The 13,612-nt window shown below is 33.0% G+C and overlaps 1 protein-coding gene across 1 annotated transcript in view; it reads right to left on the bottom strand.

Moving 5' to 3' along the window:
- Positions 1-371: 371 nt before the first annotated feature.
- The window catches only part of LOC149783596 (uncharacterized), a 45,622-nt gene continuing 32,381 nt past the window's right edge, over positions 372-13,612 (bottom strand). Inside the window, exon 7 of the mRNA XM_089931855.1 lies at positions 372-13,430. The gene's annotated coding sequence lies outside the window, so the exon portion shown is untranslated. The remainder of the gene's footprint in view (positions 13,431-13,612) is intronic.

Here is a 13,612-nt window from a genome sequence, read left to right as displayed (position 1 = left end):
ATAACTGGCTCAGCTTTAGCACCAGCAGGAAAATAGACTGTACCTATTTTTGTGATCCAATACAGATCTGCATTAGGAATAATAAAATTCAGGGGGCAACAATTATATGTGCACTTGTAGTTACAGGGATTAAGTTAGAACAACTTTAAAAAACTAAACAAACATTTTTTTTAAAAAACATATCCTGGACACATTTAGTTCCAATTATGTTTTAAATAATTTTTCCAAACAAATTTGTGGAAAGAAAGAAACGAAGGAAGGAAGAAGCCAGAAATGAACAGGAAAAATAAAGAAATGAATCAAATGGATACATATAAATCACTGTATTTATGTCAAGAGATACCACTCAAGCAAAAAGCAAACAAGAAATAAAGAGTTTAATAGACATCACTTTATTTTCTATTGAAAGAAGACATCTCTACAAAGATTTTAATATGTAAATAATGAAATGTCAATCAGTATTAACACTGGAAATGTCAAACTAAATGTGTATTTATGACACAAGGTGATAGCCCTACAAAGATTTTAATATGTAAACATGAATCATCGACCAGGATTAACAGTAGAATATAAAAATAAGGAGTATTTATGACACAAGCTATGCCATATAGCTAGCATTTTGTTCTTCCTTACCCCATGTACAAGACATCCACAAATTATGGTAACTGTAGACAATGATGAGCTCAATCTGCACCAAATTATTGCAGGCACATAAAATTTGCAGTTACACGTCCATAGTCAAGTATCACTTACGAAAGACACGTATAGATAATCAAATCTAATTATCTTTACATTCTGTACAAATAAACCTCATACAGGTACAGGTCCCAGTGACAATGTCATTACATCAATGGCAGTCATTGCATCTCCCTCCTCAAGAATAATGTCAAGGCTTGTAATGAGTGAGAAAATAACAGAGTAAAGAGACTGATCCAGGACTGGCATGTGTAAATTTAGTGGCTGAATGAAAATTAAAGATTTTCAAATATACTGAGGATAATGCATCTAAACTCTATTCCAGTTTTATCGATCATTCATTATCCTGGATTTGCAATCGCAGATTTGTGTTCATCATATTTGCATTAATTCACATGTATTCTGTTTTTGTCTCACTTGTAAAATTAGCTATTCCAAGGTCTGTAGCAAGATAGCTTTCCAGTTCTATATCAATATATACTTCTGCACAGTAATTAAAACTTTATACTAATTTCCAAATACAGATTTATAAACATTACTGTTTCATCCCATGATAATATTTTAATTCATGATTGCTGGTTTCGTTTCTCACTACAGTTTAAATTTACAGTGTGTCTTTATATAAAAATGATTTTAAAAAATGCAAACCTCTATAAAAGCACTAATCTACAAATATTCCATAAAGTAAGGATTGTTTGAACTTTGTTATAAGTATTAAAAACTCATAATCTCAAATTGCTTTGAGTGTATAACTCGTGTTTCAATCACTTTTTCATGGATGGTTAAAAAATTATGATGTATTAACATAAATGAATTATCATAGAAACAAATTATTTTTTATCGTAATTGAATACTGATCAGAAAAAATATATATAATGTGTACTTCTTATTGTTTTCTTTACTGTAAAAAATGTATAGTTCTGAGCAAATTGGTTCAAATGTTATAAACAAATTCCAAGCTGTGTATGTGATTAACACAAGGTTAATGTAGTCTTTAGATTCTTAATCAAAACATTGGAAATATAAAATAAAAAACAAGATTCTTCAACACGGATGAATTGTAGATAACAAACATTTCAAATAAAACAATTAAAAAAATGTTATCGATTTTGATTTTTACCCATGTTACCCTGGTCAGTTGACAGATCATGGGTCATATAATCAAATGATCACAATTTTGATTCTCATCCATGCCAACCCTGGTCAGCTGGCAGATCATGGGCCATATAATCCAAGGATCACACTTTTGATTTTTATCCATGCCAACCCTGGTCAGTTGACAGATCATGGGCCATATAATCCAAGGATCACACTTTTGATTTTTATCCATGCCAACCCTGGTCAGTTGACACATCATGGTCCTTATAATCCAAGGAGCACAATTTTGATTTTTATCCATGCCAACCCTCGTCAGTTAACAGATCATGGGCAATATAATCCAAGGATCACAATTTTTATTCTCGTCCATGCCAACCCTGGTCAGTTGACAGATCATGGGCCATATAATCCAAGGATCACAATTTTGATTCTCATCCATGCCAACCCTGGTTAGTTGACAGATCATGGGTCATATAATCAAATGATCACAATTTTGATTTTTATCCATGCCAACCCTGGTCAGTTGACAGATCATGGGCCATATAATCCAAGGATCACACTTTTGATTTTTATCCATGCCAACCCTGGTCAGTTGACACATCATGGTCCTTATAATCCAAGGAGCACAATTTTGATTTTTATCCATGCCAACCCTCGTCAGTTAACAGATCATGGGCAATATAATCCAAGGATCACAATTTTTATTCTCGTCCATGCCAACCCTGGTCAGTTGACAGATCATGGGCCATATAATCCAAGGATCACAATTTTGATTCTCATCCATGCCAACCCTGGTCAGTTGACAGATCATGGGCCATATAATCCAAGGATCACAATTTTGATTCTCGTCCATGCCAACCCTGGTTAGTTGACAGATCATGGGTCATATAATCAAATGATCACAATTTTGATTTTTATCCATGCCAACCCTGGTCAGTTGACAGATCATGGGCCATATAATCCAAGGATCACAATTTTGATCCTCGTCCATGCCAACCCTGGTTAGTTGACAGATCATGGGTCATATAATCAAATGATCACAATTTTGATTTTTATCCATGCCAACCCTAGTCAGTTGACACATCATGGTCCTTATAATCCAAGGAGCACAATTTTGATTTTTATCCATGCCAACCCTCGTCAGTTAACAGATCATGGGCAATATAATCCAAGGATCACAATTTTTATTCTTCTCCTTGCCAACCCTGGTCAATTGACAGATCATGGGCCATATAATCCAAGGATCACAATTTTGATTCTCATCCATGCCAACCCTGGTCAGTTGACAGATCATGGGCCATATAATCCAAGGATCACAATTTTTATTCTTGTCCATGCCAACCCTGGTCAGTTGACAGATCATGGGCCATATAATCCAAGGATCACAATTTTGATTCTCATCCATGCCAATCCTGGTCAGTTGACAGATCATGGGCCATATAATCCAAGGATCACAATTTTGATTCTCGTCCATGCCAACCCTGGTCAGTTGACAGATCATGGGCCATATAATCAAATGATCACAATTTTGATTTTTATCCATATCAATCCTGGTCAGATGCCCCTGTGTGTCCTTAAGAAGGGCACTTAGCTCCCATTTCATAAGTATGATATAGTCAGTAATGTGTAACAGTGCTATTAAAATCAGATTAATAAAACAAAACAAAGACAGTTTATGCATTTCTAATTGAAAAAAAATGTTATACGTGATAAAGCAATTATACAAATTTAAGTGGATGATCATACCACATGGTAATGTTAAGTGATCTCATTGGATGTGCTAAATCTAACAGCCTTCTCCTTTGGGAACTGCTCTCTTACAGTGCCATCTAGTAGAAAATAGTGCCCTCACTTTCATCATATAGACCATAAAACACTAGAAGTGAGCAGTTCTCTCAGGAACAGACAATAACAGAACATTAGTGTGTAAAATTAATCCATGTGCTATAATCTCAAAGTCCTATTAGAGGAAAGAATAAAATATAAAATTATATTTAAAACAAAAACTAATGTGATAATCAAAATGCAGCATGATTTAATACTACAAACAAACTGTGATTAATACAACAAAAAATATTCTGCATATACAAAAATATATCTTAATAAATATATCTTAATCACAGGCGTGTTCTCTATAAAGGGTTAAAAACGCAATTTTTACAACTATTTTCCTGTCTTAAAAACCAACTTATATTATTATTACATGTAATAAGGTTGGCAAAATTCCTTTTTTTTACAGAACATTGGATGAAAAAGAGGATGAGGAATATGTTAATTAATGTTCATTAGAAGTAACAACTAGAGTTAAGTTTCGTATTTTAAGGACATTAGTCACAAAATATGAAAAACAAAACTTCAAACTCTAAATTTAATGTTGTTGTTGTCGTTGTGGGGTTTAATGCCATTTTTCAGCACATGATAGGCTATGCATGGTGGCCAGTATTAATGGTGGAGGAAGAACCTGGGGAAGAACCACCGACCCACGAGAAGTTACTGGAAAGCTTTCTCACATACCCACACTGGCCGAATCCTAGACTCAAACCCACGCAGACAGAGGTGAGATGGCAGTGAACTGTAACGGAGAGCACTTTAGACCATTCATCTAAATTCAATGTGTTTGACAGTCCTCTACATAGGCACTAGAAGCCATTATTGACACTTAAATTTACTGGTCAATCAGTCTTATTGACTCAGACCTTGGGCAAGGTATGTGGTCTTGAACCTAATGTACAGAAACCAATATTGTATGAGATTTACCTCTGACCTTAGACCCAAGAACCCATTGGCTTCTTTATTACCCTGGGTGCAAGCCATCCACACAATTTGGTCAAATACTTTCTTTAAAATAAACATTATTCTGCGAAACCCATTTTTCACTGAGCTACAATGACCATGACTTGGACTTTTTGACACCAAAAAATGCAATAAGCCTCTTCCATATCTAAGTACAAGTCATCCACAAAGTCGGGTGATTGTGTACTGGATCAAGCACATGCAGTCAAGATCATCTTTTACTAATGATCTGTATAACCAGAGCAAGTCCTACCAGTATAATCCCCAATTTATGCTTGCCCCAACTTGTACTAAGCCCTGGGCTTTTCAACATTTGTCCCTGATATATCTAACATATAGAAGGAATGTTATTTTATGCCTAAAAAAAATTAGCATGAAAGTTTTGGTCAGCTCAATAACAAAAAGGCCATTAACATATAGAAGGAATGTTATTTTATGCTTAAACAAAAAAAAAACAAAAAGGCCATTAAAAAAAAAAAAACTATTTCTGAACTGTATTCAAAGTGTGCCTGATGTACAGTAGTAAGCATGTTCTTGGAACTATTGATAATGAAAAAAATCATCTACTTATAATTTGTCAATGCCAGAACTATGACCTACCACCATGCGTTAATCTTTACTGAAAATATTGACAATGTTCTGTCAACAGGTACACATATCTCCTGAGGCTAATTTTCAGAAAGGGTGTAAATATATGTTCATTCTTCTCTGATGGATGCTAAAGTCCAACTATATGGTCGATTGTGATCCTCTGGCACACAAATCTATACTGACTGCCATATAATAGTTTACTGGATTCAAGACAATAGATGAGTTTGTCATTGGTCGATGGTTTTGAAAATACAGGTTATTAATGATGGGACAAAAGTTGGAAGGATCTGTATCATCATTTTTCAGATTAGATACTTGTATCACTGTTGCTTCTTGCCATTACAGTTTACTTGAATTTTGGGGCCCTGAGTGGCCGAGTGGTCTAAAGCGCTCACAGTTATGGATCACTGCCATCTCACCTCTGTCTGCATGGGTTCGAGTCTCAGGTTCGGCCAATGTGGGTATGTAAGAAAGCTTGCCGGTGGTTCTTTCTGGGGTTTTCCTGGGTTCTTCCTCCACTATTAATACTAAATGCCATGTATAGCCTATCTTGTGCTGAAAAATGGCGTTAAACCCTATAACAACAATTACTCAAATTTTAATGAACATATTTAGTAGAGTATTGAGAGCTGTGTCAGGCAAGTGTTTCATAAGTTGATAGTGGATATCGTCCAGTCCTCCTGAAGTGTCATTAGCTTGATAAGAAGAGACTAATCTATGCAAAATCAATCCATAGTCAAGTATCACTTACGAAAGACACGTATAGTTAGAGTACGACTGTCCAGTGTGTTCCAGATCTGCTTGCCCCAACTTGTACTAAATCCTGAACTTTTCAACAGTTGTCCCTGATATATCTAATATGCAGAAAGAAATTTTATTTTACAGTAAAGTTTAAATTTTGGTCTACTCCACAATAGGAATGAAAGAACCATCAAATAATAGTTGTGAGTCATCATCAATTTGGTGTAATTGAGAGAAGAATGTACAATTTTAGATTTAGAAAATTTGAACCTGTTTCCTTTGCACAATGTCTGATCTGTATTCAAACATATTCTAGTTGATGTTCACTAGTATGCACAATCTTGGGTCTACTGCAAATCAAAATGTCATCTACATGCAATAGATCAGTGCTTGGATTATGACATATCGCCATGTTGCTAATTTTTGTATTGAAGAGAGTGACTGACAATGTGCTACCCATAGGTACACACATATCCTATGACAGCTGTCAAACAAGGGTCCAAATATATGTTCTTTCTTCAAGAAAACTTATCCAACTAGATTAACCAATTGAACTCCTCCTGCACATGAATATATACCGAATGCATGATATCATTGGATTCAATATACCAGCTGAGTATATCATTTGTCATTTGGTCCAAGGTTTGAAAATACAGTTTATTAGTAATATGGGACAATAGTTGGAAGGGACTATATGGTTCTTTTCCAGTTTAGGTATTCATATCACTATTACGTCTGGCTATTACAATGGAAACTTGTGTAACGGCTGAGCTAGGTCCTGATAATACTATCTTGGAGTATCGCACCAGGGATGAGTATGCTTCTTATCAGCTGACTAAGGAGGGGGAGAATGGAGTAAACTTGAACTCTTGATTTCTTTTCAACCATAACACAAGATGATTCATTTATTAAGAAACAGCGAATAAAGTCAGTTCATAACCATGACAGTCTTGTTGTTTTTGTACTAAGCCAAAATACTATCATTGTTTGGAGGTACAGTATGGTATATGATAATTTCATGCAACTTGTCAGGGTACACATTAGTACCATACTATTAGTTCATTATATTATTTCTTCTGATGAATAAAAATTATATTAGAGTTACCATATGTGGATTTAGTTGCAATAAAGTTTACTACAGAAGATAAACTATGACTTGATTGTAATTGTGAAATGTAAAAATCTGCAAGGAAAACAATTGCTTGACTTTACAGTTTAACTATAGCGTAATACTTATTTGAAGTGAATTGGTATAGATGGAAGTAAATTGGTTGTCAAGTCAGTGAGGTAAACACTCACAATGACTTAGACAACTAATACATTATAAAATAGAAACATAACTTATGTTTTATAGATTGCTAGAATAATCAAGTACTGTTGAATTGAATTTAGAATGTCAAGTCGGTGAGGAAAACACTCACAATGACTTAGACATTTTATTTCCCTAAGAACTTTGTTGGACCTATAATTTAAGAAAAAGGAATTGTATATTTGTAATATAGAGAGACTTCTCTGTATGTCTTTGGCTTCATAAAACTAATTAAATAAAGAAAATAAATAAATAAATAAAAGTATTGGTCTGTGAGGACAACACTCACTTGACCATATACATGTAATTGAGTTTCAAATAATAAATGATATAACAATATCTAGTTTGCTTGTAAAATAAATTAGAAATGACTAGAATGCTTATAATTTGGAAGAGAGAAAGGAATTCAAAATATTAAAAAATAACTTTAAAAAAAATTGATTTGTACTTAAATAAACTTTATAAAAATATTTACTGTCTAAAGTATTGCCTAAAGTTACATAGCTATATCAAACTAAACAAAACAAAAAAATAAAAATAAATAAAACAATAACTGTGATGTACCTAGTTTGATGGCTGCTAGCTGACTAAACTCTCTCAAACAGCCCACAAAGCCTCATATACTCCTGACAAAACCCACAACCAACAAAGCACACAAAATCCACAATGCCCACAAAACCCACACTTCATGCAAAACCCACGAAACCCACAATTTTTGTTGGAATATTCAAACCAGCATGCGCTAGTACTGAATGTGTATATTTAGTTAATTTTCACAATGATTATTTATATAAATTACCAGATGGAAATTTAACACATTACTACATTGCAATTTAATTGCCCTAAGTAAAAAAAGAAAAGAAAAAAATCAGTTTTGTATTTTGCGGCACATCTCGTGTTAGTCTGTCACTCATAGCAATGGTTTGGAAACCATGTTATGCACTCTTACAATATTGCCGAGGTAGACCGCATGACAGGGTAGTCAAATTTATATGTAGTAAAAAAATAAAGAAGAGGAAAAACAAACTTAAATGCGATGAAATGAAACATCATTGACTATAAACACATTGATTATGTACTGTACAGTCTTAAGCGGTTAACTAGAAATAGTCATTAATCGAATTATCAAGGATGCCAGCCATCGGCATGATACTCCCTATTTTCACAAAAACATGTAGACCTTACCAGCTAACTATTAATCGACAAGTAAACAAACAAAGGATCCTAGAAAATAGTAATGTCAACTCATTTGTGCAATTCACTGCTAATGCACTGATTTATAATTTTTTTAAAAATCCAGACTGAATTGGGTGGCTTGTATGAATAGTGTTTACCATATACATGCATGCATAACTCATTCCCTAAATGCAGGTTATTACACTTGGCAGTTTTCCCAAATTTTAGTGAACATGTGTAGTAGGGTATTGAGAGCTGCTTCAGATGCTGATAGCAGATTTCACCTGGTGCTGCTGTAGTGTAATTAGCTTGAAAAGAAGAGACTTGTATTTCTCTGAAAGTGAATGGTTTACTGTAATCTTCAGCATTAGCAGATTTTAAAGATAAAACTTTTCATCAGCTTTTTACATGGTGAATATTTTGAGAAACCTCTTGTAATGCATTTTTTAAGGATAACTTAGCCAATGCAGTTTAAGATTTCTGGTAAAGTCATAACCACTTCAAAAGCTTCCCCTAAGTGTTTGATCATTCTGATTTTTGGGGTACATTGTTTTCAGCATTTTGATAAATAGGAATATAAGATGTGCTACAATATTAATTTGCAAATGACATGTTTCCCAACTGATTTAATTTCCATCTCTGCCCAAGACATTATAACATAGTCAATTCCAACTTATGGCAAATACATGGATAACGAAAAAAATGACTTTGGACAGATATAAAGCTAATATGCGTTGCAAATAGAACTAAAGTAATCCTACCGAGATTTAACAATACATGAAGCCTCTGGTTCCTACTGTCTTTTCACTTAAAATATCTTTTACTGCAATATACACCACTCCCTCGATAACTCGCAAACCCGCTTATAACGCAGTGTCAGGCGTGGATCCCATTTTTTAAACCCGAAAATACCCCCCCCCCCAATTTATCCCTATTTGTTGAACTTGAAGAAAATCGCGATCAAAATTGGTAATGGAAACTTTGATGTATCGCTCGTTTTATCACTGAAAATGGTAGACAGAACCTGGAAATTTTAATCACACAAAGAAATATCAAATTTAAAAATAACTCATACAATTTTTTTACATTTTCTTTCCAAACGACATTCCTAGTACACCGTAATTAACAATATGTAAGGAAATTTCGATCAATGAAAATGTCACTTACGCCGAGTAGAGGCAGTACTTTAATAAATAAATACAAATTAAATAATTTTTTTATCAATTGAAATTTGTGTTCTAGTTCCATCTTTTAGTTCCTTTTAAGTGTAATCGTCATAAGTGTAATGTGTCCTCTTGTAATTAAACGGAAAATGCATCAATCTACTGTAACAGCTATGTCCACCAGCATTTCTCTGAGAACCTAATTAAGTGCCGATATTTGTTGTATTGTTGCACTGAATTAAAAGCTGGCCTCCTTTATATTATCAAGCTGATTATGTTTTTTGAATAAAAAAAAGAGGTGGAATAAAAGAAAAGTTAAAAGGCACAAAAATCGGACTACCTTTAAATCTAGCGGTCTCGGTTGTACGTCAGGTGAACTCACTTCATTTGAGTTTCAAAGTAGACATGTCACGAAGTAAATATCACGTGTTTTTGAAAGAAAAAGGAAACTAATTTGGTGGTGTATCAACAGTTAGTCTAGTTCCCAAATTGTGGACTACCAATTTGGCAAGATACTATTAAATACCACTACGGGAACCAGAGTCATCAAGAAAACAAAAAGCAGTGATGTAATACACAGATTTTTTGCACACATGTGATGTTTTTCAAACCAGGTGGAACGATCTTTCATATGTTGGATATTTTGAGAAGAAAAAAAAATGTTATTGAAACAGAATAATGAACAACTTCATTAGAAAAAGCGCATTATTAAAAATTATTATTGACATGATTGTAAAATGAGGAATCAGTCATTAAACTGCCCAGTTCCCTAATACCGCGCCCCCCCCCCAAGTTTTCTCGATGTCAAAGCGATTTTTTTTCAATTTTTGGAGGTCCCTCTGTAACTCACACCTCAATTATAGTGCGGTCTATGTTTGTGGACCCTGTTGTGCATGAGTTATCGAGGGAGAGGTGTATTATAATTTGTAAACTATAAATTTGTTTAGAAATTGTATATTTGGAATAAAATGTGCACCAAAAGTAACTTTTCTTAGCTGAAAAAGTATAACAAGAATTAAAAGAAAAGAATTCTGCATTGAAATTTCAAGTCAATATGAAATATGTTTCACGTTATTATAAAATATGTATCAAGTCAATGTAAGATATGTAACAAGTCAATATATAATATGAAGCAAGTCAATGTAAAATATGTAACAAGTCAATATACAATATGTACCAAGTCAAAATAAAATATATTTCAAGTCAATATAAAATATGTATCAAGTCAATATAAAATATGTAAAAAGTCAATATCAAATATGTAAAAAGTCAATATAAAATATATTTCAAGTCAATATAAAATATGTATCAAATCAATATAAAATATGTAAAAGGTCAATATACATTATGTACCATGTCAATATAAAATATATTTCAAGTCAATATAAAATATATTTCAAGTCAATATAAAATATGTATCAAGACAATATAAAATTTATTTCAAGTCAATATAAAATATGTATCAAATCAATATAAAATATGTTTGCACACAAGAAGAATAACATGCTGCTACCCTGGTGGATGGGTGGGTTCAAACCAACTGCATCTGCAAGTGTCTGAATTTATATGTGAAGTGTGCACATGTGTTGGCAAAATTTAGTTTAGAATCAAATGAATAAAATGAGAGTTGTTCATACTTTTATAAGTAATATAATAAAAAGATTTTGGAGACTGCTTGAACTTTTGCCTGAATTAATAAACAAGGACAAAGAGTCACCTCCCCTTAGAAAGTCCAACTACCACTGCAAAATTGCTGCTATGATGTGACAAACATGGACAAGCAGGCAGGATCTGCAGCAACAGATGCCTTGCTATGTTTTTTTCTTTTTTATGATAATTGTTAACAATTAAACCCTATATAATAATGTGAGAAATTCATAAACTGGATTAGAATCTCATCCATGAAATTAGTTTTAAATGGCCACCACAGAAAGCTTTAAAATATCTACTTTTTTTCTAAATTGCATTTGTATTTTATCTAGTAAAAGGTTTTTAAAGTTTGAATATAAAGTTTGAAAGACAACATGTTTAAGAAAGAAAATTGCAATGAATGGTTTTAGAAAATGAATAATTATATAACGGCATGTAAGTTAAATAGTTGAGCAGCATAGTCATCAATTAAATTCCTGATATGTAGTAATGGAGAAAAAGGCAATATCAAAAGTATGTACTATATACAAAACATAGCATTAGGTTACTGTTAAATGACTACACAAATTGAATGGTTAACATAATGTAGCTCTCTGCATAATAAACACACTTTAATCTCATAAAATAAAGGATCTGTCTTTGATAATACCAATAAAAAGGAAGATATTCTAAAGCTTGAAGTCTTAAAAAATATGCATTTGTTATTCCATGTTCCACTAAAGTATCAGTCAACATTTAATGAAGTAAACAGTTAAAACATTTTTAAAAATTGCCATTTCTTGAAAACCTAGTACAACTTTCTTCCTAATACCATGCACAAGCAATACAAACTGTGTGTCCTCCTACCGCAGATATGAAAATAATAATCAATAAATGTCACTTAAAAATATATCTGTCATTCTGGGTATGCTCCAAGTTGTTCATGATATCCTTTATTAAAGCACATTCCAAAGATCACAAGTCCAAAATATAACAGTGTTCTGAAAGCATTAATGATGCATCCAAACAAAGTACAATAAATCATGACTTCTGGAAAATATGTTTTAGCACAAGAATTTACAAAACGCCTTTTTGGGGACATAATTGATCAATAATAATACAAATAAAAATCAACAATGCATTAATAATTAACTTTTGGACCAACAAAGAAATTTTGATACCACAAATGGCTCTCAGCATTAATGACTTTGACCGGAGTATCATAAACATGCATTCATTATGCAAATATATACAACAGATACAACAATACAACACAGCCAATGATATAATGGATGGATTACAAAAACACTGATTTGTTTAAATGGTGTAGAAGATCTTATCATCATATTATGAAGTTATATCACTGCATTAGCTCCATCTAGTAAACTAAGCTAAATGCAAATGTTAACACATATCAATAAAGCAAAAAAATAGGCCTCTGTGACATTGTTTAGACTGAATACTGCAGTACATTTCATAAAGCATCTACATAGCAAATTACAGGACTTTGCAGGCAACAAAGTCTGAGAAACTGTGTTAAATACAAAAGTAACTGTGCCAGGAAATATAACACACAGTGACCTAATTTTGCTTGAGGTATGTAGCTCTTATTCAAGTGATACTCATGAAATAATTGCATACCAAGTCATTTGACTCCACAAGAAATAGTCTCTGAGACAATGACCTAAAAACAAACATTACCCACGAGAAAGTGAGCAAGGTATAAAACCATGAACACTGAAATATATTCAGTGACTAATTTTCACTGATGGCTGTAATACTCTTGAGGAAACATTTTCATGCCATGTCAAGCCAATCTATAAGATATAGTGTTATATAAAAGGACAAAAATGGGAACCTCTCAATGTAAACTCTGGCCTGAGTGTTGACACCATAAAACAGATAGACAGATGGACATATATCATTAGTCATTAGACAAAACTGCTTTGCTTTGTGATCAAAAAGTGATACCCTGAAATCGAGAGAATCTAAATCAAGTGATGTGACTGTAGAAAGATTACTGTAATCACTTGAATATGAGTATTAAAATGTGACCAAAAAATACTGCTACTAATTATTTTACATCCAATGAAATAAAACGTGAGAAAACAACAGACTGTTTGCTTTTGGTATCCTATAGACAAGTGTTCTAGAACTGCAATAAACATGGCCATAGTCAGCAAACTATTGATGACCAAATTCTTTGGCAAACAACGGGGCAAGAATTCAGGGGCCTGAAATGGAAGATTTAAAAACTAGAAAGATATTTTAACAATTATTATAATAATATTTTTGAACTCAAACATTTTCATTGTGTAAGCTACATAGCTGCCAAGCTTCCAGGCTAGCAATTAGTGAAAACAGGGATACAAATTAGTGAATTTGGACATGAATTAGTGAAAAATACCATGACAAT

The sequence above is a fragment of the Sinohyriopsis cumingii genome, chromosome 14, assembly GCF_028554795.1.
Source record: "Sinohyriopsis cumingii isolate HCF-2022 chromosome 14, ASM2855479v2, whole genome shotgun sequence".
Classification (NCBI taxonomy): domain Eukaryota; kingdom Metazoa; phylum Mollusca; class Bivalvia; order Unionida; family Unionidae; genus Sinohyriopsis; species Sinohyriopsis cumingii.
Note: the sequence above shows the minus strand (reverse complement) of the source record. Positions and strands in the feature narration are given on the sequence as shown.